This window comes from Notamacropus eugenii, chromosome 2, assembly GCF_028372415.1.
Source record: "Notamacropus eugenii isolate mMacEug1 chromosome 2, mMacEug1.pri_v2, whole genome shotgun sequence".
Lineage (NCBI taxonomy): Eukaryota > Metazoa > Chordata > Mammalia > Diprotodontia > Macropodidae > Notamacropus > Notamacropus eugenii.
Genome location: NC_092873.1, coordinates 336,747,116 through 336,769,641, shown reverse-complemented (window position 1 = coordinate 336,769,641; position 22,526 = coordinate 336,747,116). Strand labels below are relative to the sequence as shown.

General features: G+C 38.7%; 1 long non-coding RNA gene across 1 annotated transcript in view; it reads left to right on the top strand.

Annotated features, from left to right (window-relative positions):
• Positions 1 to 9,888: 9,888 nt before the first annotated feature.
• LOC140528071 (uncharacterized) overlaps positions 9,889 to 22,526 on the top strand; it is a 59,186-nt gene continuing 46,548 nt past the window's right edge. The window contains exon 1 of the long non-coding RNA XR_011975054.1: positions 9,889 to 10,504. This is a non-coding gene — a long non-coding RNA (uncharacterized lncRNA). The remainder of the gene's footprint in view (positions 10,505 to 22,526) is intronic.

Here is a 22,526-nt window from a genome sequence, read left to right as displayed (position 1 = left end):
TTATTTGGTGCCTGATGCCAGAAGCCTGGTGCAACCTCTGCATTCTTCTCATAATTTCATGAAGTCAAGGATGCTGCTTTCTCCTTAAGGCAACCAGTTTCACCTGCCATGGGAATGACTTCAGACTTCTTATATGACTATTGTCCTTTCCTTTTAACACTGTGCTGGCCTCTTCCAGCCTCCAATTTCCTGATATTGATGTCAATGTCTGAAAAGATTATGAACTGTGAGCTGAAATTTCAGTTCCCATACATATTATATGTATATCATACTATACAAAATGACAAAAACAGTTACCCTTGAGAAACATCTATCTAAAACTGGGACACATTCTTTTTTGTGTTATTGATCCCTTATGTAGTCTGGTGAAGCTTATGAACCTCTTCTCAGAAGAATGTTTGTAAGAGCATAAAACAAAATGCACTGGATTACACAAGAAACCAAAAGTTAGTGAAAATAAAGATGTATTTTTTTCTCATCCAAGTTCAATGACCCCCTGAAATCTATCTATAGTTCCCAGGCTAAGAACCCTTTATTGAAACAGAAGTTGTGTATCTAATTGTTCATACAACATCTGACTTTGTAGAGCGAATTCTTTTAAGAGTTGGATTAGATGACCTCTGTTGTCCTTTCCAAATCTGAGGATGCATGAATCTTTGACTAGACTTTGAAAGAGCTGGGTTTTGGTCCCGGTGTCAGCAGTTAATTTGCTGTATGATCTTGTACTTCCCCTTTCTGAGATTTCAGTCTATACAGTTAAAGCTCCCCCACCCCCTTTTAGATGTGAACTTCTATAAGGATAGGTTTTTATCATCCCTTAGCTTCTACAGTTCTATGAATCTATCCTGCCATTCTTCTCAGTAAAATGCTAGACTTGGTTCTATAACAAAGCCAAACACTTGTGAGAGATTAACTTTCTGGACCAGACCTCTCTCCAGAGAAATCATATCACATTCCCACCTAATAAGGTCCAGAAACACATGTTATCAGGCAGGAAAGAAAACATAGCACTGGCAACTTTCTCAATTAGTGTTCTGGACCCTCCAATGAGCTGAATTCAAACCAGAGACCTGGCTTGGTCCCACCTCCACCACAGGCAGGGTCTGTCTTCTCCTGAATGGAGACTCTCTATCCAAGGTTCTTTAGCCATTTTGGCAAGACATTGAGGACAGCCTCTGAACTTGACCCTCAATAGCCAAGGGGCTGGCTCTGTTCCTGATTCAAACCATCTTTTCTTTGTGCTGCCAAATCCATTACCTGGATTTTCCACAGAATGCTTGATCTCCTTCACCAGGTCAGCATTCACACAGATGGGCCATTGGACAGCTTAGCTGTTGGTCCAGGAGAAGATAGGTCATCTTTTTCATGTTCATCACCTTCTTTCCCACAAAAAAGAGCAGAAATTAATCAGCTGAGGCTGGTTGGGGAGAAAGAAAGAACAAATTAAAAGGGAAAATTGCATCCAGCAATATATTTGTGAATCATTACATCACCAACTCCCCCAAAGAGGAGTTAAGACATGAAAACAAACAAATCTCAAGATAGTTCAAAGGGATCAAGTGATAGCTCAAAGTTCTCTAATCTTCCCGAACTTAGTCATGATGATACCTCACATCCCAATGGTACAAAAAGTTTTATAAAGTTTTATAAAAACTTTTAAACTTTTAAAAGTTTTATAAAAGTTTTATCTTCAGGATAGCCCAAGAAAGGCAGCAAAAAAGTCAGATTTTCAATTGTATTATTATCCGTATTATTCCACTACACTATGGCATCATACCTACTTCACAGAGATGTTATGTCCATCAACTTAGATAACACTTTGGAAGCTTTTAAGTTGGATTAGATGACCTCTGAGTTCTCTTAAAAACCTGGAGTCCCTTCCATGACTTTATGATTAGAATTTGGAAGAGCTGAATTTTAGTTCCTGTTCCATTAACTAGCTGTATGACTTTTCTTGGCCTTTGTATTATTATCGTTATTTCTAACTCTCTTTTCATGGTCTCTGGCTCATGGGGACATTCAGATTGGAGTATGTTCTGATAATGATATATGATCCATTGATTAAAAATGCTGTTATTGACTTGTTATTCCATGGCAGACGTGTGGTAGTTAAGAAGGTCTCTACCGAACCATCTATCTTTTCTCTTCTTGTCCTTTTAAAAGCCAGTGTCTGCTTATTTCATTCTGGAGAGCAATTCACTTAGAAGTAAATATACTATGGAGCCAATGCGTTGAGTCTTAATCTATAATAATCTTAAGCATGGTAAATTTTTCTATAGTGCCTTAAGGATAGATCTGGAGCTTATAACCCTATATGTTGGCCTCATGCACACAATGCTTGAATTCATTAAGCTATACTTTGTTTTAGTCTCATACAGCATCTGCATTTGGGTGGTTCTTTAGAAATCAATTCCACAGAGAACAGATCAAGTTGGGCTTCTGTGTAGATGAATACTTCTGGTAGGCTGAAAGGGGATAGAGTTTTTGTATCCACTGTAAAGTCCATATTATGACCGTATTCCTGAGAATATTGCAATTTGCTTTAATGAACACAATTGACTGGGAGTTAGAAAACATGCCTCAGTCACCTACTAATTGGGTGAGTTTGGGGAAGTCTCTCTGAGTTAGTTTTGACATCTATAAAATAGAAATAATAATCAGTGTCTTAATAAGAATAATGTTGATGGTAACTGGGCAAAGCCTGTCTTTCTCATGAGCTTCGGTCACACCCTACCAAATGCCTATTGAACACTTCAAACAGTCTTCCTAGAGGCATCTTAAACTCAATATTTCTCAAATTGTCTCATATCCCAAACTCTCCTTGCTTCCAAACTTAAATATCTTTGTTGAAATTTCTTCTATCCTTCCAGTCTCCCAGGTTCATAATCTCAGCATTATCCTGGATTCCTCAGTCTCCTTCATTCTACATGTTCAATCACTTGCCAAACCTTGCCATTTCTACTAAATTATCCATGACATCTCTCACTCTGATTCCTTCTCTTCACACGCCCAGCTCCCACCTTTGTTCAGGCCCTCATCACGCTTTGCCTGGATTATTGCAACAGCCTCCTATTTGTTCTCCCTGTCTCTAGTCTCTCACCACTGTCATCTGACCTCTTTGTCAGCTAAAGCAATTTTCCTTAAACTCAGACTGGACCCTATACAACAAAACTCTAGCAGTTTCCTATGGACTCTAAGGCATGATATAAACTCCCCTGCTTAGCTTTGAAAGTCCTACAAAAACTAGCCCCAACCTGCTTCATTGCCTCAATGAATTTTGCTTCCCCTCAGAGGGGAGCCTGGCAAACTGATTTTTTCTTCTCACACATGACTTCCCATCTCCTATTCCTGTGACTGTGCATTGGCTGGTTTCCATTCTGAATTCTTCCTCCTTACCTTTGCCCCACAAAGCTCCTCTCTTCCTTTTAGATAAAGCTCAAACATACTTCTGCCTTGTCTTTCCTTATTTCACCAGCTAGTCCATTCTTTCTATCCTAAACTATTTTGTACTGAACTTGTTGTTCAGTTGTGTCTGACTCTCTGTGACCCCAGTTAGGGTTTTCTTCACAAAGATACTGAAGTAGCTTGCCATTTTCTTCTCCAGCTCATTTTACAAATATGAATACTGAGGTAAAGAGGGTTAAGTGACTCCCCCAGTGTCCCACAGCCAGTAAGTGTCTGAGGTCAAATTTGAACTCCAGGTCAAGCGCTCTATCCAAGGTGCCCTGTGTCTAAGGACTTAGTGTGTATTTGTATTTGTTTGCTATATGTTTATGATATATATATTTTGATATCTACTAATTTTCTCCCCTTCCTTCCTTATTATAATGTAAAGTCCTTGTGAGGAGAGATTATTTCATTGTGCTTATATATCCAGCCCCTAACACAGTGCCAGGAACAAAGTCAGACACTGAGTGAATGCTTATTGAATGACTGGTTTGCAAATGCTTTCCTACATTATCTTAGTTGACCTTCATAAAATCTAAACTGTACAGGTAACTATTATAGGTATCATCCCCTTTTATAAATAAGAAAACTGAGATTCAGAGACATTAAAGGAACTGTACCTGGTAACATAACTAATGGATGTGACATGAAATCAAGATCTTTTTTGACTACAAATTCCATATATTTTCCATTGTGTCTTGCTTGCTATCTTGGCTGTTTCATAGAGTTATTACCATCAGATGAGATAATGTACATGAAAGCATTTTGACAACTGTCAAATGTTAATCCAGATTTAAAGGATTCTTATTAAGAAAAACAATATGCTTTCTCCTTTCCCCTCCACCCTTGGACCTTGTGTCCTTTTGTGGGTCTCCTGATCAAGAAGTCATGTAGTTCATTGGAATGATTTGTAACATCAACATTGCTTGGATGATCTCAGGATGATTGTTGGAGGATCTTAGGATGATCCAGAGCTGGAAGAGACTGCAGAGGTGATCCAGTCCAAACTCCTCATTTCACAGAGGTTCAGGGAAGGGAAGTGACTTGCCTAAGGTCAAATAGCTAGGAAGTAGAAGAATTATGATTTTAACTTAAGCCCTCTGACTCCAAATGCATTCTTTTCTTTCCATTGCACCTGACTTCCTTCTCTCTTCCTTTTCATAAAGCCTTTTCTTTTCGCAATGTTTCTTGTTCTTTATTAAACCAATGTTAAGAGGGTGGAGCCAAGATGGAGGAGTAGAAAGACACACATACACTAGCTCCGAACCCACAGCCCATAAAATATCTGTAAAAAAGAACTACCAACAAATTCTGGAGAAGCAGAAGCCACAGAACAATGGAGCAGACGAGATTTCTGTTCCAGAGAGCCTGAAAACCTCTCGCAAAAGGTCTGTCATGCTGCGGACCCAGAGTACAGCCCAGCCCAGCCCTGCATTGGCTGTGTGGTGCATAGAGGAGTGGATCAGAGCAGGCTTCAGGGACAGAATCTCCAGTGGCCGCACAGGTCCCTCCACCCACAGGTGACAAGGGTTGGTGAGAGGGTCTCTTTGGTGGGTCAAGAGGGGAGAGGGGTGCCCCCATAACTCATGCCCCCTCGGGAGACAGCAGCGGAGGCGGGAGCAGACCAGGGCTCCCCAAGCAGGCAGGAGCCTGGATCCATTGTTGAAGGTCTCTGCAAAACCCCCCTGAGGGAACTGAGCCCTGTGTGGCAGCCCTGCCCCCACCTGAGCACCTGAACTTAATCTCACACTGAATAGCAGCTGCCCCCGCCCAAAGTCCTGAGGCTGGGAAGCAGCATTTGAATCTCAGACCCCAAGCATTGGCTGGGTGGACCTGGAGGTGAAGTGGTTGTGAAGAGAATACTCAGAAGTCAAGTCACTGGCTGGGAAAATGCCCAGAAAAGGGAAAAAAAAATAAGACTATAGAAAGTTACTTTCTTGGTGAACAGGTATTTCCTCCCTTCCTTTCTGATGAGGAAGAACAATGCTTACCATCAGGGAAAGACACAGAAGTCAAGGCTTCTGTATCCCAGCCCACCTAATGGGCTCAGGCCATGGAAGAGCTCAAAAAGGATTTTGAAAATCAAGTTAGAGAGGTGGAGGAAAAACTGGGAAGAGCAATGAGAGACATGCAAGCAAAGCATGAAAAACAAGTAAACACCCTGCTAAAGGAGACCCAAAAAAATGCTGAAGAAAATAACATCCTGAAAAATAGGCTACCTAAATTGGCAAAAGAGGTTCAAAAAGCCAATGAGGTGAAGAATGCTTTCAAAAGCAGAATTAGCCAAATGGAAAAGGAGGTTCAAAAGCTCACTGAAGAAAATAGTTCTTTCAAAATTAGAATGGGACAGATGGAGGCTAATGACTTTATGAGAAACCAAGAAATCACAAAACAAAACCAAAACAATGAAAAATGGAAGATAAAGTGAAATATCTCATTGGAAAAACAACTGACCTGGAAAATAGATCCAGGAGAGACAATTTAAAAATTATGGGCCTACCTGAAAGCCATGATCAAAAAAAGAGCCTAGACATCATCTTTCATGAAATTATCAAGGAAAACTGCCCTGAGATTCTAGAACCAGAGGGCAAAATAAATATTCAAGGAATCCACAGAACACCGCCTGAAAGAGATCCAAAAAGAGAAACTCCTAGGAACATTGTGGCCAAATTCCAGAGTTTCCAGGTCAAGGAGAAAATATTGCAAGCAGCTAGAAAGAAACAATTCAAGTATTGTGGAAATACAATCAAGATAACACAAGACCTAGCTGCTTCTACATTAAGGGATCGAAGGGCGTGGAATAGGATATTCCAGAAGTCAAAGGAACTAGGACTAAAACCAAGAATCACCTACCCAGCAAAATTGAGTATAATACTTCAGCAGAAAAATTGGTCTTTCAATGAAATAGAGGACTTTCAAGCATTCTTGATGAAAAGACCAGAGCTGAAAAGAAAATTTGACTTTCAAACACAAGAATGAAGAGAAGCATGAAAAGGTAAACAGCAAAAAGAAGTCATAAGGGACTTACAAAAGATGAACTGTTTACATTCCTACATGGAAAGACAATATTTGTAACTCTTGAAACTATTCAGTATCTGGGTACTGGGTGGGATTACACACACACACACATTGAGACAGAGTGCACAGAGTGAATTGAAGAGGATGGGATCATCTTAAAAAAATGAAATCAAGCAGTGAGAGAGAAATATATTGGGAGGGGAAAGGGAGAAATGGAATGGGGCAAATTATCTCTCATAAAAGAGGCAAGCAAAAGACTTATTAGTGGAGGGATAAAGAAGGGAGGGGAGAGAAAAACATGAAGTTTACTCTCATCATGTTCCACTAAAGGAAGGAATAAAATGCACACTCATTTTGGTATGAAAACCTATCTTACAATACAGGAAAGTGGGGGAGAAGGGGATAAGCAGGGTGGGGGGAATGATGGAAGGGAGGGCAATGGGTGGAGGGAGCAATTTTCAGTCAACACTCTTGGGGAGGGACAGGATCAAAAGAGAGAATAGAAGTAATGGGGGGCAGGATAGGATGGAGGGAAATATAGTTAGTCTTATACAACACGACTATTATGGAAGTCATTTGCAAAAGTACACAGATTTGGCCTATATTGAATTGCTTGCCTTCCAAAGGGAAGGGGTGGGGAGGGAGGGAGGAAAAGAAGTTGGAACTCAAAGTTTTAGGAACAACTGTCGAGTATTGTTCTTGCCACTAGGTAATAAGAAATACAGGTAAAGGGGTATAGAAAGTTATCTGGCTCTACAAGACAAAAGAGAAGATGGAGCCAAGGGCAGAGAGGGATGATAGAAGAGAGAGCAGATTGGTGATGGGGCAATTAGAATGTTTGGTGTTTTGGGGTGGGGGAGGGGACAAAAGGGGAGAAAATTTGGAACCCAAAATTTTGTTAAAATGAATGTTAAAAGTTAAATAAATAAATAAATAAATAAATAAATAAATAAATAAATAAATAAATAAATAAATGAATAAAAAATAAACCAATGTTAAGTGATATACTCTTATGGATGTGTCCATCTGTCTATCTCTCTGTGCTGTCTATCTATCTATATATTTGTCTGTCTGTCTATCTTTTAAGAATGTGTTGGTAAATATTCAACAGCTGGTTCTTTGAAAACATGTACACATAATTCAGTTTACATTACTAATACTTTTGCTATCACTTAAGTTTAGTGAATCAACAAAAAAATAAATTAAGCCTTGATTTCTAGCATTTGCTGATTTCTGAAAAGGAAATGATCACAGTGAAAATTTAACTATTGAATCTTGAAACTCAGTTCAACAAGACTTTTTCTATTTCTATTTCTCAGTTCAACTAGACTTTTTCTATTTCTCTTTTTCTTATATTTCTATTTCTATCTCTCCTTCCTTCCTTCCTTCTTTCTCTTTCTTTCTTTCTTTCTTTCTTTCTTTCTTTCTTTCTTTCTTTCTTTCTTTCTTTCTTTCTTTCTTTCTTCCTTCCTTCCTTCCTTCCTTCCTTCCTTCCTTCCTTCCTTCCTTCCTTCCTTTCTTTCTTTCTTTCTTTCTTTCTTTCTTTCTTTCTTTCTTTCTTTCCTTCCTTCCTTCCTTCCTTCCTTCCTTCCTTCCTTCCTTCCTTCCTTCCTTCCTTTCTTCCTTCCTTCCTTTCCTTTTTCTTTCTCCTCTCTCTGTTTTTGCTTCTCTGTCTCTGTCTCTCTCTTTTTGTCTGTCTGTCTATCTCTGTGTTTTTGTTTGTCCTCTCATCTATTTATCTTATTGTTATCCTACAGATTTCTCAAGCCTTCCCACTTTCCAACTTTGAGATGATTTTGAATAGCTTTCCCAAGAGTTCTGAGAAAATCATCAGGCAGTTAAACATTATTTCACTGCATTTTCTCATTGGCTCTATGTCCATTTTTCTGTGACTGCTTCTGCTCTTAAAAACTTCCCCTTCCTTTTCATCCTCCTCAGTTTTCTCATCTAAGAGACTCCATCTGTCTGCTAGGACTTTAGGTTACTAAGGGTTTTGTGCTCTAGGGATTGCAAAGTTTTCATTTCTTACATTGACTGTTGCAGACTTTGAGATAACAGATCAACTTCTATCCACATTCAAGGATGAGATCACCTAAACATCTCATCCCCTTCCCTAGATCCTTCAGTCCTATTCACAGTCAGTCACCTCACATCTCTTTCATAAAATTATTGAATGTTAGAGCTCGATGAGTCTTTGGAGACTATTTAGTTAAAGCCCCTCATTTCATAATGAGAAATGAGAAAAAAAATCTCTCAAAGGAGCCATGACTTGTCCAAGATCCATATACTTGGTGTATGAAGCAAAATGATAAACAGTCTACTGAATCCCAATGCACCCCATGTGCCATATTTTACCCTTTCTCTACGTATAATGAATAAGCAAAATATAAGTAAGGATTGGCAGGTGGTACAGTGGAAAAATTGCTGAACCTAAAGTTGAAGGACCTGGGTTCAAATCCTGGTCCTGTTATTTACTTACCTGGTTGACTTTGGGCAAGTCATTTAATATCTCTGGGCCATAGTTCCTTTCTCCATACAATCAGACGTTAGAGTTGGTAACATCTGTCCACCTTTAAATCTATGATTTTATGATCCCTTGAATGCAACACAGATCTCAAACAAAGAGACCTCTTTTTGCTTTTTTTGAGTTACCCTAATGTTTAGGGGCTCTACAGGGAAGGAGTTCCACTCACACCTATATGAAAAGGTTTGAAGTCCCCAACAGAGAGATTATTTTTGGACAGAAAAAGAAAGAAAGAAAGAAAAAAAGAATGAAAGAAAAGGAGAGAGAGAAAGAAAAGAGGAATGAAAGAGAGAAAGAGAAAAAGAAAGAAAGAAGGAAAGAAAAAAGAAAGAAAGAAGGAAATAAAGAAACAAAGAAAGAAAGTTCTTAGGGCCTGAGCTGGGAGAATTCATTAAAATGGGCCTCAGGGTAACTGGTGCATTCTCTGTCATTCTATATAATATCTCCTCAAATGACTTGAAAAACTTTAATTATGTTTGTACCTTTTCTTTCAGCTCCTGTTATCTTGTGAACTCTTGTAGGGGTAGGGGGAAGGGAGAAGGAATGAGGATTGGAGAGAGAGTGAGTTACAGCATAGCCTAGGCTCTCTCTAAAGAGCTTTTGTTTCCTTGCCCAGGTATTAAGTTGATGGCACAACAATCAGAGGTGCATTTGGTTCCCTTTCCCCCTCCCCTTCCCTGGGTCTGAATGTGGGCCTTGTGTTCTGTAAGGCTGCCATCCTCAGGCTTGCGCAGGGGACCAAAAGAGAATGGGCCACAGGAATGTACCTAGAACAGAGACAAATTGTTCAAGCCCCATGAAGAAGGAAAGAAAAAAAGGGGTGGGGGAGGTGGAGAGAAGAAAAACGTTCCTTGTAGTTTCAATTTCTCTAGAGATATTTGGAGGATAGCACAGATATTTTTTTTTCAAGGGGGGGAAGGGGCCAAAAAGAGAGAGGCTCGTTTTGTCAGCACAGTGGCCCATAGAGAAAGGTGACATTTGAGAGAACAATTGCTAGGTTGTTTGGGCACACTCGCAGCTATGAATGAGGCTTAAGAAAAGGTGTCTTTGGACTCCTAGTAATAGCCATCTTCATCATTCCTGCTCTCTCTCTCTCTCTCTTGCTCTCTCTCTAAGTTGCCTTATGAAATAAGGGCACACAGGTAATAAACAAAGCACTATAAAAGATCAGATTGTGGTATACCGTGGGCTCATTTCATTGTAGGGAGCACGGCATTCTGCTCACCACCACCACCACCACCACCACCACCACCATCTCAGCAGATGCCTCGCCTTCAGTGCTGGGGTGAGAGGGTGAGGTGGGAGGGTGCCACTATGCCCCTCTCTTCCCTCCCCTAAGGCCACATTATTTGGAAGGGGCTCTGGGAAGTCGTCTTGGTCATCTGATCCACACCAGACAACAACCCAGTGTCAGAGGAAAGGATGTCAGGGGAGAGACGGGGACCCTTGGATGTGCTCATTTGGATTTTGGATTTGGCATTAGCTCCTCAATTTCAAGCCATGTGTCAGATCCAGGTAAGTTGCTGCCTGGGTCAAAACAAGTATTTGTGCACCCTCTAGCCTTGCTTCCTTAGGGCAGGTGTTGCTGCCTTGTGCCTTTACTCTATCACTTTGCCTCAGCATAGGAATTCTTGGGTGACCTGGATGCAGATTCAGGAGGATGGCTCCTGTTCGTTTCTGCTGAGGGCACTCTGAGGGAGCAAGAATGCTGACCTCTTCAAAGCACCATGACAGGTTTGAAAGACCAGGAGGCTCTCCAATTGATGGGCCATTTCTGCAATGGAGGGAGAGAGTGATTCTCTCTTCTCTGCAATGGTGTTCCAGCTGCCCCATTCCTGGCTTACCATTTCTATCGTTCATACTGATCCTGGATGATTCAATATGATCAAACTGTGGCTCTCTGCTGGTTGCCTTGGAGGGAGGGACCTGGTGGAAGAGGGCTGGAAGTAAAAGCAAATGAGTAGCAGGCAAGAGTGGAGGACCTAGTTTCTTACAGCATGTCAGTATCCAGTGTCCTCTGCTAAAGTAATTCATCCAGGTAGAACTGATGAAAGTCAGCTACCCATAGGCTGGGACCTGGAGCTGATAAATAGAGAGTTCTCTATGTGAACCCAGGCTTTGGAGCTTTCTGGACATTATACTTTGCTTCCCTGGGCCTTGCTTTGCCATTGTAGATGTTCGTCTTGAGTCTTGACAATCATAGCCTGGAGCAGAATATAATGAGGAATACAGTGAAGTAACACATTTGTTTTTCAGGGAAGAGGGTGATGTGTGAATATGTCCGTGTGGGGTTTATGGACAAACATATGCCTAACACATATATTTTAAAGTTACTTAATAAAGCCTCATAAATACACAGGTTTTATTTATTTCCTGTGTGTCCTTATTTCATTGATGTATGAAAGTTCACACTCTGGAGTGGATATTTACATATAGTATTTGGTTCTATCTCCTCTTTAGAGAAAGGCTTAATAGCAGTAATATAATAATATTTTTCTGTCAAGTTATAATTAGCATGATTCAAAAGACATCACATCATAGAGGCAATGTGGTAGTGGAAAAAGCAATGGAGTCAGCGATGTGTTCAAATCCTTCCTCTGATATTGGCTGTGTGACTATGGATAAGTCATTTGACCTGTCTGAGCCTCACTTTCCTCATCCATAAAATGGATATTATTATGTCCTGGCTGTTGTGAGTCTCAAATAAGATAATGTAGGTAAAGAGCTTCGTAAACCTTAAAACACTATATAAAACTAGTGACTGTCATCATTACCATTATCACCACCACCACCACCATCATCATCATTATCATTTCATTCTCATCTTTTTTCAATGGATTTCAGAGAGAAGCAGTCCTGCGATCAAGTCACTAGACTTATTTTTTTTTTTGTACTTAACATCCTATGGATTGTCACACAAGTTGATATGAATCATTGCTTTTTGTAGTTGAAGAAAAATAATAGGATATAAGGTGATCTTTTTTGTAGGCTCACTGTAAGCATTCTTGGGACAACTCTAGTAGGAGACAGTAGTAATGACAGCATCCTATTCCCACATGGCTTTGATCTCCCCTGCCAAGTCTCTCTATATTTTGGAAGATTTTCATTTGACACATTTTGGAGATAGTGTTTATTATGGTGACCTCATTTAAGACAGCGTTCTTTAGTTTTTATGTAGTTCAGTTATTTCAGTTGTGTCTGACTCTTAATCACTTCATTTTGGGCTTTCTTAGCAAAGATAATGAAGTGGTTTGTCTTTTCTTCTCCACCTCATTTTACAGATGAAGAAACTGAGGCAAATAGGGTTAAGTGACTTGCCTAGAGTAATACAATATCTGAGACCAGATCTGAACTCAAGTCTGCACTCTATCCCCTGTGTCACCTATCTTCCCTTTTACTTAAGTAACCTAAACCAATCACTATGTAGTCTCGTTAAAGAAATTTCTCTATAAATTCTGGTAGCAATGGCCTGTCATGAATAATTATCACAAAAAACCTCCTCCATTTTTCATACAAGACAAATATGCTTGACTCAGACTTTTGTGGAACCCCCTTCTTTTTTAAACACATGATTGCCTAAATTCATGTTAATGTCATGCATAGAAGGTCTTTTGATTTCATTCTTGCATCCTAGCTATTTCATGGGCTCCATCTGGAGGTAAACCACTTTTGGTTACATTCAATAAATCTAATGATGTGTGTCTCTTATCAGACAATAATATTTCTTGGCTAAGTGATCTGTACTTGTTCCCAGAAGATCTCTATAGATTCTTGACCAGCATATAAACTATAAGAACATCTATCAATCCTGCCATTTGTCAAGGAAGCATTCATTTTTCTGTACTTGCCTCAGGATGATGATTCCTATGTTTCATTTAATATCGTGCAGATTTTTATTGTCTATTTTTCCCCCGTTAGCTCAGTTCTGGTGCATCTTGCAGTTCTAAAGGAATATATCGAAATGGTTATTGCATGTCAGTTGTTTTAAACCTTTTCTTCCCTTTGAGCTTAGATTTCACGATACCAGTAAGTATCTACGTATTCAGAATCAGTCTTTCCCTTGTTGACTTTATGCTGGCGTGTCCCTGTCTGTAGGAGAGAGAGCAAGTTATTTGTAAGTGTCGCCTTTAGCCATTGATTACATCTGCCCTCACGATTCAAACCCAAAGTCTTCAGTTTCTAGCATTTCATGGTGTACATTAAGGTGTACATTTCTAACCTTTCGTGATGTACATTTAGATGTAACGGCATTTCGATATCACTGGGGAAAGATGGCACAGGATGAAAGGGCTGTTTAATTTGTTTTTTTGGAGGTTCCATATTGCTTAGTGTTTTCCATTTGCATTAAATGATAAATAAATTAATTTGCATTAAATAAGTTTGGTTTTGACTCCTTCTTAATTTGGAAGCCACATTTATTTTTATTTAGGAGAGATGAGAATGGACGGGGCAGAACCATAATGAGATGAACTTGTCTCTCATGTTTTCTATTTTCAGTGGAACATTGCAAATAATTAACAGCAACAATAATGGTAACAATAGCTAGCACTTGCATTGTGCTTTATATAATAGAATTCTCATTATGCCTGGATGCATTTACATACTTCCAGTATGCAAATACACCTTGAGTGAGAACTGCATCAAATATTTTGTTGTAATCAAAAATGCCAATATAAATGTCGACACTTTCAGGCAACTTGATCATTAACGAACTAAAGAACTGATAAATAAGTTTATCTTCATACATCTATGCACTGAGACTTTCTGGCATGACTTCTTTGCTCCTCAACCAATATATTTTTCATTTAAATATTTATAGATTTCTTTTAAAATGTGATACAAGCTGTGAATGCACTGTAGAAAGTCCACAAATACTTTTTTGGTCCAAATTTAGAAGTGTTGCTAGTGTTCTGATTTTTTAGTAATAGATACGTGACATTTTCTGTTAAGAAAATAGCAAGATGAGATACAGAGGGAGCTGGGAAAATGTTTGGTAACTCCTTTTGGTGGCCCATTCCTTTAATCTCAAATATCTATGAGGTCACGTCTACTGGACCTTTTGATATCAGGAGTTTTAAGGTGTAGTGGGCTATGCCTATCTGGTGTCTGCAGTAGGTTTGGAACCAATATGGGGAATCAGATTCTGCACTAAGTTTAGTGCTAATTTGATAAATTTGAAGTGGTGGTGGGGGCAGGGTATGGCATGGAAACCAAACAGGTCAAAATTTTCACATTGATCAGTACTGAGATTAGTCCTGTGAATAGTCTCTGTACTTAGAACCTGGGTGAAATAGGGAGAACCAATCTTTCCAAAAAAAAAAAAAAAGGAAAAAAAAAGCATTTTGCCAGTTATTTAGCTACCAGTGGGAAGCATTTGAGCCAATAATTATGGATTTCATTCATTCAAATTCAAATTCGTTCATTCGTTCAAAAAAGCTAGAACCTTGGTCCTCTCGCTTGATGTAACTGTTTTGTCCTTCATTACACCAATGGTGCTCTTTGCTTCTATACTTCCCAGAGGTACATATAGCTGATATGTTGGGGTACTTAACTATTTCAACTCTGGAATTTCTACTCTAGAGCCTGTGCTGCTTTATGTAACTGGCACTAGACATGCATCATTTATGCCCTGTTGTCACATATATTTTTGACCTATGTGCTGTGTGCTTTCAGAGGGTCTATCAGTTCCATTCCTCTTCCTCCTCATTACTGTTTTATTTTTATGGAAAAGTTATCTGATATGCATAGTGTCTGGAAAATATAAATAGTTAAGAAATGTTTATTGATTAATTACCATTAGGCCTTTCTCTATAGTTAAGATAGGATGGTGATAACAACTAAGAGATCAATTTCTTCCCAATATCCTTATGAGGTAAGTAGGCTCCATTTTATTACCTCCTTTTTTAAAGATGAGGACTCAGAGTAATAATGTGAAGGTGAAGAGAGAAATCCCAGGTAGTATGTATGTGTTGTTGGGACCAGGATTAGACTCCAATTCCAACATCTTTTTTTTTTTTTTTTGCTATATCATTCTAATTTCTCATAGTCAACAGTCATCCCCACTTCTATAGGTTGTTCATGTTTGTGGAACATTATAAAAGGTCAGAAAGTACCTTTAAAATATCCATAAAACATCTTTATGAGATGAGGAGGTAGTATAATGGAATGGAAAGAACATGGACTCTGGAGTTATTGGACCTGGGTTCAAAAACTGCACCTGATGTTTACTAACTGTGTGACCATAGGCAAATTACTGAACCTCCCTGGGCCTTGGTTTCCTCATCTATAAAAAGAAGGGATTCAAATAGATGAGCTCTGAGGTCTTTTCTAACTAGAGAGCTAGAATTCTATGATGTGTATATAAATTAAATCACTCACAGAAAAACATTCAAAATCTGCACAATAAGTTATAAAATGAAAGCTCTTCTATATATTGTCTAGGTATGTTGAAATAGAAGATATATGGATAGTGCTTAATAGATCTTTAGTGGGTTTTTTACATTTTTACTCAGTCTGTTAACCTCATTTGTGTAGGGCACTCTTGGAGTGATCCTTCCTCTATCAAGGCGAATTAATACTTTCTCGGAAATCAGATTTCTGAGATTCAGTTTTCAAGTGCTGCCTGGGGCACTGAGGAGGCAAATAACAGCCAGTGTTAGAAGTGGTACTGGAACCTTGAATCTTCCTTCCTTAGAGGCCAGTTCTCTATGTAAAGAACCAAATTGCCTTTGTTAAAATAATACATGTGTATATCACAAAATGCCCACATTGGAAGGATCCTTAGAGACCATCTAATTTCTTTTTCAATTTTTTGGATATGTACACACACACATACGCACACACATATATACCCACATGTATATACATACACACACATATATATGTATGTGTGTGAGTTTGTATAATCCCAAAAATCTATTTTAAGCTATTGAAGTTTAAAACTACACTAAAATTTATTAGACACCCTGTATAGATAAATATAAATACATATATAATACATATATAGACACATATGAACACATATGATATATATGATAGATAAACTAATATTAATATATGCTTATGAGACACATATGCGTATAGCTTTTTGCTTATAAGTAACACCAGAGTATTTTGCATCTATGCTACATTTTTGGCCTGATGATCTCCATGTATCATCTTTCAAATAGTTATTTTTCAAAAAAATCTCTCAGGTTCTCAATTAAAGGAAAAAAAAAAACGCAAACAAAATAGAAGCACCCAGAGTTTCAGTTACCTGCCCAGGGCTACAAAGGAAGCCATTCAGAGTTCCAACTTGAAAACCTCAGACTTCCTAGAAAAGAAGTATTACACTCTATCTTTACAATGATTTGTGTGTCTTTTTGTGCATATGCGTATATGTATACATAAAGCATGCATACCAGATCAGTATATACACTGTGAAAACAGTTATATATATATATTCACAGTGGAATAAAGCTCTGTTTCTAGGCAAATGTATATTATTCATAAATCCTTATATAGGTACAAGTTTGAGCTACATAATTTTTATCTTTTTGTATGAACTTAGGAGTTTATCCATGTAAGGAATGTTTGGTAAGGAAACTTTTTATGCCATTCTGTATCAGCAACTACAAATCCTCCAACTAAGTGTCTCAGATTAGCCGGAGTTATGATATGTCTATTTCCAAAAGGAAACAAAGCTACTACCGTAGTTGTCCCGATATTCCATGACAGTGTAATTGTCCAAGCTTCACTTATTTCTTGAATCTTTCTCTGCTACTGTTTTCTTTTTTAGACCATTTAATTCTCTTTTTGAAGTTTTATTTATTTTGATTTTACACCACAATAATTTTTTCCCCAATGTACCCGCCTACCTGACCACATTTAGTTCACCCTTTGTAGCAAAGAAAAGAACTTGGACAAAACCGAAATGTACATTGAGGGTCTCTGAAAAAATATTGCAGTTTCCGGATTTACAATCCTCTCCTCACCAATTCTATAATGAGAAGAGGAAGATGTGCTTCCTTATCTATTCTACAAGACCTCCACTGATCATAATTAATTGGAATTCATTGAATTTTAGTGTTCCTTTTTGCATAGTTCTTCTGCTTCTGTCTTTTTTTTTTTTTTTACCATGAATCAATTCAGAAAGTTTAACACAGGTCTTTATGAATTCCTTATATTTGCTATTTTTTACGCTGCAATAATATTACATTATATTCAGCTATTCACTCAACCATTCCTCTTTTGCTCCCCATTCCCATAGGACCGCATTTTGTTCTACTGTTAGCTGCCAAAGATTCTATGATCATTTTATTATATACAGGGGACTTTTATTTCTGCCCTTGATATCCTTGTGATATATAAGCACATCTGCTCTGGTTTTTCCAAGTCATACCTTCAATAAAAATAACCAAGTATTTTTAATTTGACAACTTTAAGTAAATAAAGTCTAGGATAAGTTCCCCTCTATGATGGCTTAGAGTTGTTTTTTTTTTTTCATTGAACTAACCAGGTATCTGATTCGACTGACTCAATTGAAAGGTAATTTTGGTGGCATATAAACTTATATTAGTATTTTCATGCCTTTTTGTACCATCTTCCATCCCCCTTTTTTCTTTACTCCTAATGCAAATTCATTTAATGTATAGATTTTGCATAGTATTGGGGAGGGGATAAATTCTCCCTGGGAAGGTAGATTTTAGAGCAGGGAAGGGACTATAAAAGTCATTTAGTCCAATCCCCTCATTTTACAGTTGAGGAAATTGAAGCCCAAAGAGGTTAAGAGATTTACTATATAGGTAGTAAATGGCAGATTTATGTGTTCTTTCCCCTAATTATAGTGTAAGATCCTTGAAAGCAGGGACTATCCAATTTTTTTTCTTCCAATTTTGTATCTCTAGCACTTCAAAAAGTGCTTGGCACATTTGTTTATTTATTTAAAAGCACCATTTGGATCCAGGTCTTCTACACTGGGCTATGCAATAAAATATACGTGTGAAGTACAATACATGTATCTAAAGTCATAGAACGGATGCATTTAATTTCTTTTCCTAACCTACTCCAGTGACTTCAAATGGGAGATTCTCATGGCCAACAGTGTTTAATACTGCCTAATGGAGTCAAAATTGTTATTCTAATAAGACTAAAGAGTTCTAAAATACATCATTGCCTGTGAATGTTATAATTAACGCCAAGACAAGGCACAGTCTATTGCTACCAAGTTCTAATAAGTAGGCATTTTGCCCATGTGACGAGTGGGCAGGCCATGGCCAATGATGTTCAGCCCCGGACATTTGCCTTTTACAGATTTATGGGGGCATGGGGACCTGGAATTCAGACACATGCATTATTCACTGTTGCTTTCTCCACTTATTAGTCTTGTGGGTAAGGGCGGCATTAACCGCTAGTCCAGGAGCCTTTGAGGAATGGCATCGCCACACTTTACAGAACATACAGTCTTGTGTGTTTGGCTTTAAGAGACTCTGCGGTGACTTGAGGTGCTCAGGAGGATTTGAAAACAGATTGGCTTATAGCCATTTACTGTTGGCTAATAATTGCACTAATCTTTGCTAGTGAGGCTTTGTGTGGATATGTTTCTCCCTCCCTCCCTCTTTCCCCCATCTGAGAACAGTAGGGGAATTGTGTTTCTGGACTCTTCCATAAGATAGGTCAAGAAACTGCAGCTGGGGGGATAAGGTCTCCAGTTGGACCCACTGGATATTAGACTGAAGCTATCAATAAGGAACCTGAGACATTAGCATTAAAATTTTAGCCAAATTATAATAAAACAATTTACTGTCCAAGAAATTTTGTGTCCCAGGGATATTGAAGCAATACCCTTTCTGGAGAGTGTGATAGAGAGGACACTGATTTCTGAAATAGAAGGGAAGGGTTTTCTGTGTGTGTATGTGTGTGTGTGTGTGTGTGTGTGTGTGTGTGTGTGTGTGTGTGTGTGTGAGAGAGAGAGAGAGATAGAGAGAGACAGAGAGAGACAGAGAGACAGAGAGAGAGACAGAGAGAAAGAGACAGAGACAGAGACAGAGAGAGGCAGAGAGACAGAGAGACAGAAACAGAGAAACAGAGAGAACCTATGTTTGAGATTAATAACAAATTATAAGATTTTTGGGAATGGCACAGAAAGTAGTTGTTCCAGAGTCATGGGTTCAAATCCCCCCTCAGAGTGTTACTAATTGTGTGATTTTGTACAAATCATTTATTTTCTCTTGTCCTTAGTTTACTTAACTATGAAATTTAGGGGTTGATCTAGACTTTCTTTGAGGTCGTTTCTAGCTCTATTATTTTAGGATAGAAACAAAAATTGTCCATGAACATTGGAAAGGAGAGCAAGTTTTCATCTTGTGAGATAATGACAGGGGACATTTCATTACCTAATAGCTGCTTTTGAAGTTTCCTGGGTTCTTGAAGTCTGAGGAATATAGTCTAGTAATAATGAGTCCTCTGGAACAGATTCCTTTATCTCAGTGTTTCTGCCCATTTAAGGAGGTAAAGGAACTTAGCTTAGAGTCAGGAAGACATGGCTTTTCAGGTGCTCTCCAGCTATGTGGCCCTGGGAAGACATTTAAACTCTTAGCCTGTTTTCTCATGTGGAAAATGGAGAGAATAATAGCACCTATCACATTGGGCTGTTGTTATGAGTCTCGAAGGAGAAATGTATATAGAATGCTTTAGCAAACCTTAAAATGCTATATAAATGTAAGGTATTCTTGTTGAGGGATAGCTAGATGGCACAGTGGATAGAGTACTGGATTTGGAATCAGTAAGACTCATCTTCCTAAGTTCAAATCCAACCTCAGATACTTACTAGCTATGTGATCCTGGGCGAAGCACTTAACCCTGTTTGCCTCAGTTTCCTCATCTGTAAAATGAGCTGGAGAAAGAAATGGTAAACCACTCCAGTAGCCCTGCCCAGAAAAACCCAAAAGGGGTCAAAACAAGCCACACACCATTGAAAAATGAATGAAAAAAAAACAATAAATATATTTGTTGAGAGGCAGCATGGAAGGGTGAATCAGTAGCTGGTCTTGAAGTCTAGAGAACTTGTGTTCTTTCCCTGTCCCTATGCTTGTTAGGCAGCCATGTAGGCTCCATTGTATGGAGGTAATATAATCTGGCTATAGAGATAGTTATAATAACAACACACTCTTCAGCACGCAAAGTGATATTTCAGTGTAGGTAATTCTGATACCTGGTCTAAAGTTGGCACTCAATAAGATGAATTCATAGAGTCATCTTGTTAAAACCATCATCAAGTTGAAAAGGACCTTAGAGGTCATCTAGTTTAGCTCCCTCATTTTTCAGATGAGAAAACTGAGGCCCAGAGAAAGGAAGTGATTTATCCCACATTCGACAGGTGGGAACTAGCAGAGTCAGAATTCGAACCCATATCCTATGACTCTAAATCTAGAGTTTTTCCTACAGTGCTATGCTGCCTCTCCATTTGCTGTTTTGTGTTGTTCCTCTTTCTCCCCAAAGCAGCCTCTTAAACTGTGTTTCTTCTTCCTTCCTCTGACTCCTCAACCTTTCTCTTCCATCATCATCACCATCTCCCTCATTATTCTAATCCACACTAGCTCAACGTCATTTCCTCTTAATTGCTCCCTCTCAGCTTGAAACATGTAGAATGGCTACTCATAGACTATCCTTGCCCATCCCTTCCCTCACCCAAATTCCTAATTTTTGCTTCTGATCGGAAGATCAAAATCCTGAGCCTAAAACAATGAGAAGATATGAAAAATCTTGGAGTGAGAGACCACCTAATCTAAATACAATATCCAGTGCTATGTTTTTAAGTCATACAGAAGCAATGGTTCCCACAAAGGTTAGACATCCAGAGACCATCAATTCCTTTGTTCTTAAATTTGTACAGGCTTGTTCAGATCTGAAGTGCCTTAAATGTAGAGTTCTTCCTAAATGCCAAATGAGATAATACCAGCTTTCTGAAATTTTGGTGGGCCTCCATACCCCCATGAAATTCCCTAAGTTCCCATTCTTGATGAGTTTTGTTTCTATCTGCTCCCTGTAAAGCGCTGCTGACTTTATCCATAAGGGTTTGGCATAGTTGGTGGATGAAACATTCTCTCAATGCAACTTGGCAAAGAGTTCCAGCCTTTATACTCATAGTAGTCTATACTTAGGGTGAGAATGATTCAATGGAGGGACCCCACCAAAATACCACCCACTGTCCAATACTTTGGGTCACCTCAGGCTTGGGGTTCAGACCCAGGAGAAAGTTGGTTCTCCCTCAGGGCCCCCAAGAGCTCTATAGGTTTTCCAGTTCCCCATTAAGAGTTCCAATTTTTTTTAATGATGTGTGGAAAATACAGTAAAAGTGACAGAGCCTTCCTAGTTTCCGACGGTCAGATTTTGACTTAATGAACAGCCAAGTAGAACCACCAAGGAGCTAGTTTAATTAGTCACTTTGAATTATTAACTGTTTTTTTTTTTGTTATTGGTGGGTGTCCTTCTGGATGTTTTTTTTTCTTTCTGAGCTCTGTGACACATAATGTCCATTTTGATTGGCCTCTCTCTACTCAAAGAGCCCTACTTTAGATATGGAATCAAATTAGATTCATTTGGCAACCACCTTTTTGTCAGACTTTCCTTACGAGTTTGTATGTGATGATGGTGAGGTTGGGGGAGTGGAGTATTATTGGTAAGGAGGATACAAGAATAGCTTTTGATTCAAGACTAAGCTTTTCTTTCAGGTGATGAGGAGGGAGAGATGGAAAACACATCCTGTAGTTTTTTAGGGGTTTAGAATGAGGTACACACAGAAATATATTGTAACTCTAGGTAAGAGGAACACTTCGTTCAAATTATGAAGAACAATGAATTAATCTTCAATAATCTAACATCTTCTCTATTTCCTCTTCTAACAGACATTCAATGCCTTCCTGTATCTGGCTGCTTAGGATCCCACTGTGGGGCCTTCTCTCCCTGGGCAATGCCATGCTGTTTGGACTTTTTCTGACATTCTTCTCTGCATCCAAATGTAACCATTTCATGTCTCGTTCACTCATTTTCTAGATGACTGAAGTAACTAATTTGATGAAATGATCAATTTAAACTTGCTCATTCACTTATTGCTTTCACTCAGACATCCATTTTCTGAAATCAACAATCTTTTAATACAATGGAAAGTCATATTTACTCAGAACTGAAATTGCAAATCTTGTGCTCTGAGATTTTCATCACTATTCACCAGTAGAACAATTGGTGCCCACTGAGATTTTTACCTCTTCTGAGATAAAAGCAATGGCCCAAGGATCTGCTCAATAAAGGCAATGCTAATTTTTTTTTTAAAAAGTATTTAAAACATTCTAGAAAATTGGTTCTTGGTATTAAAGACTGCTGATAGGGCTTCCTGGCTACATCAGGCTGTATCTCTGGCTACATTGACATAGCCTCATTTGTACAAATGCCAGGACATGAGCAGACACCTGGCTCCTCCCTCAGACTTCTGACTTCAGACCACTCAAGGAAGCTCTACTTGCCAACGATCTCTTCCCTGTTACAAATATTCTTCTGGCTG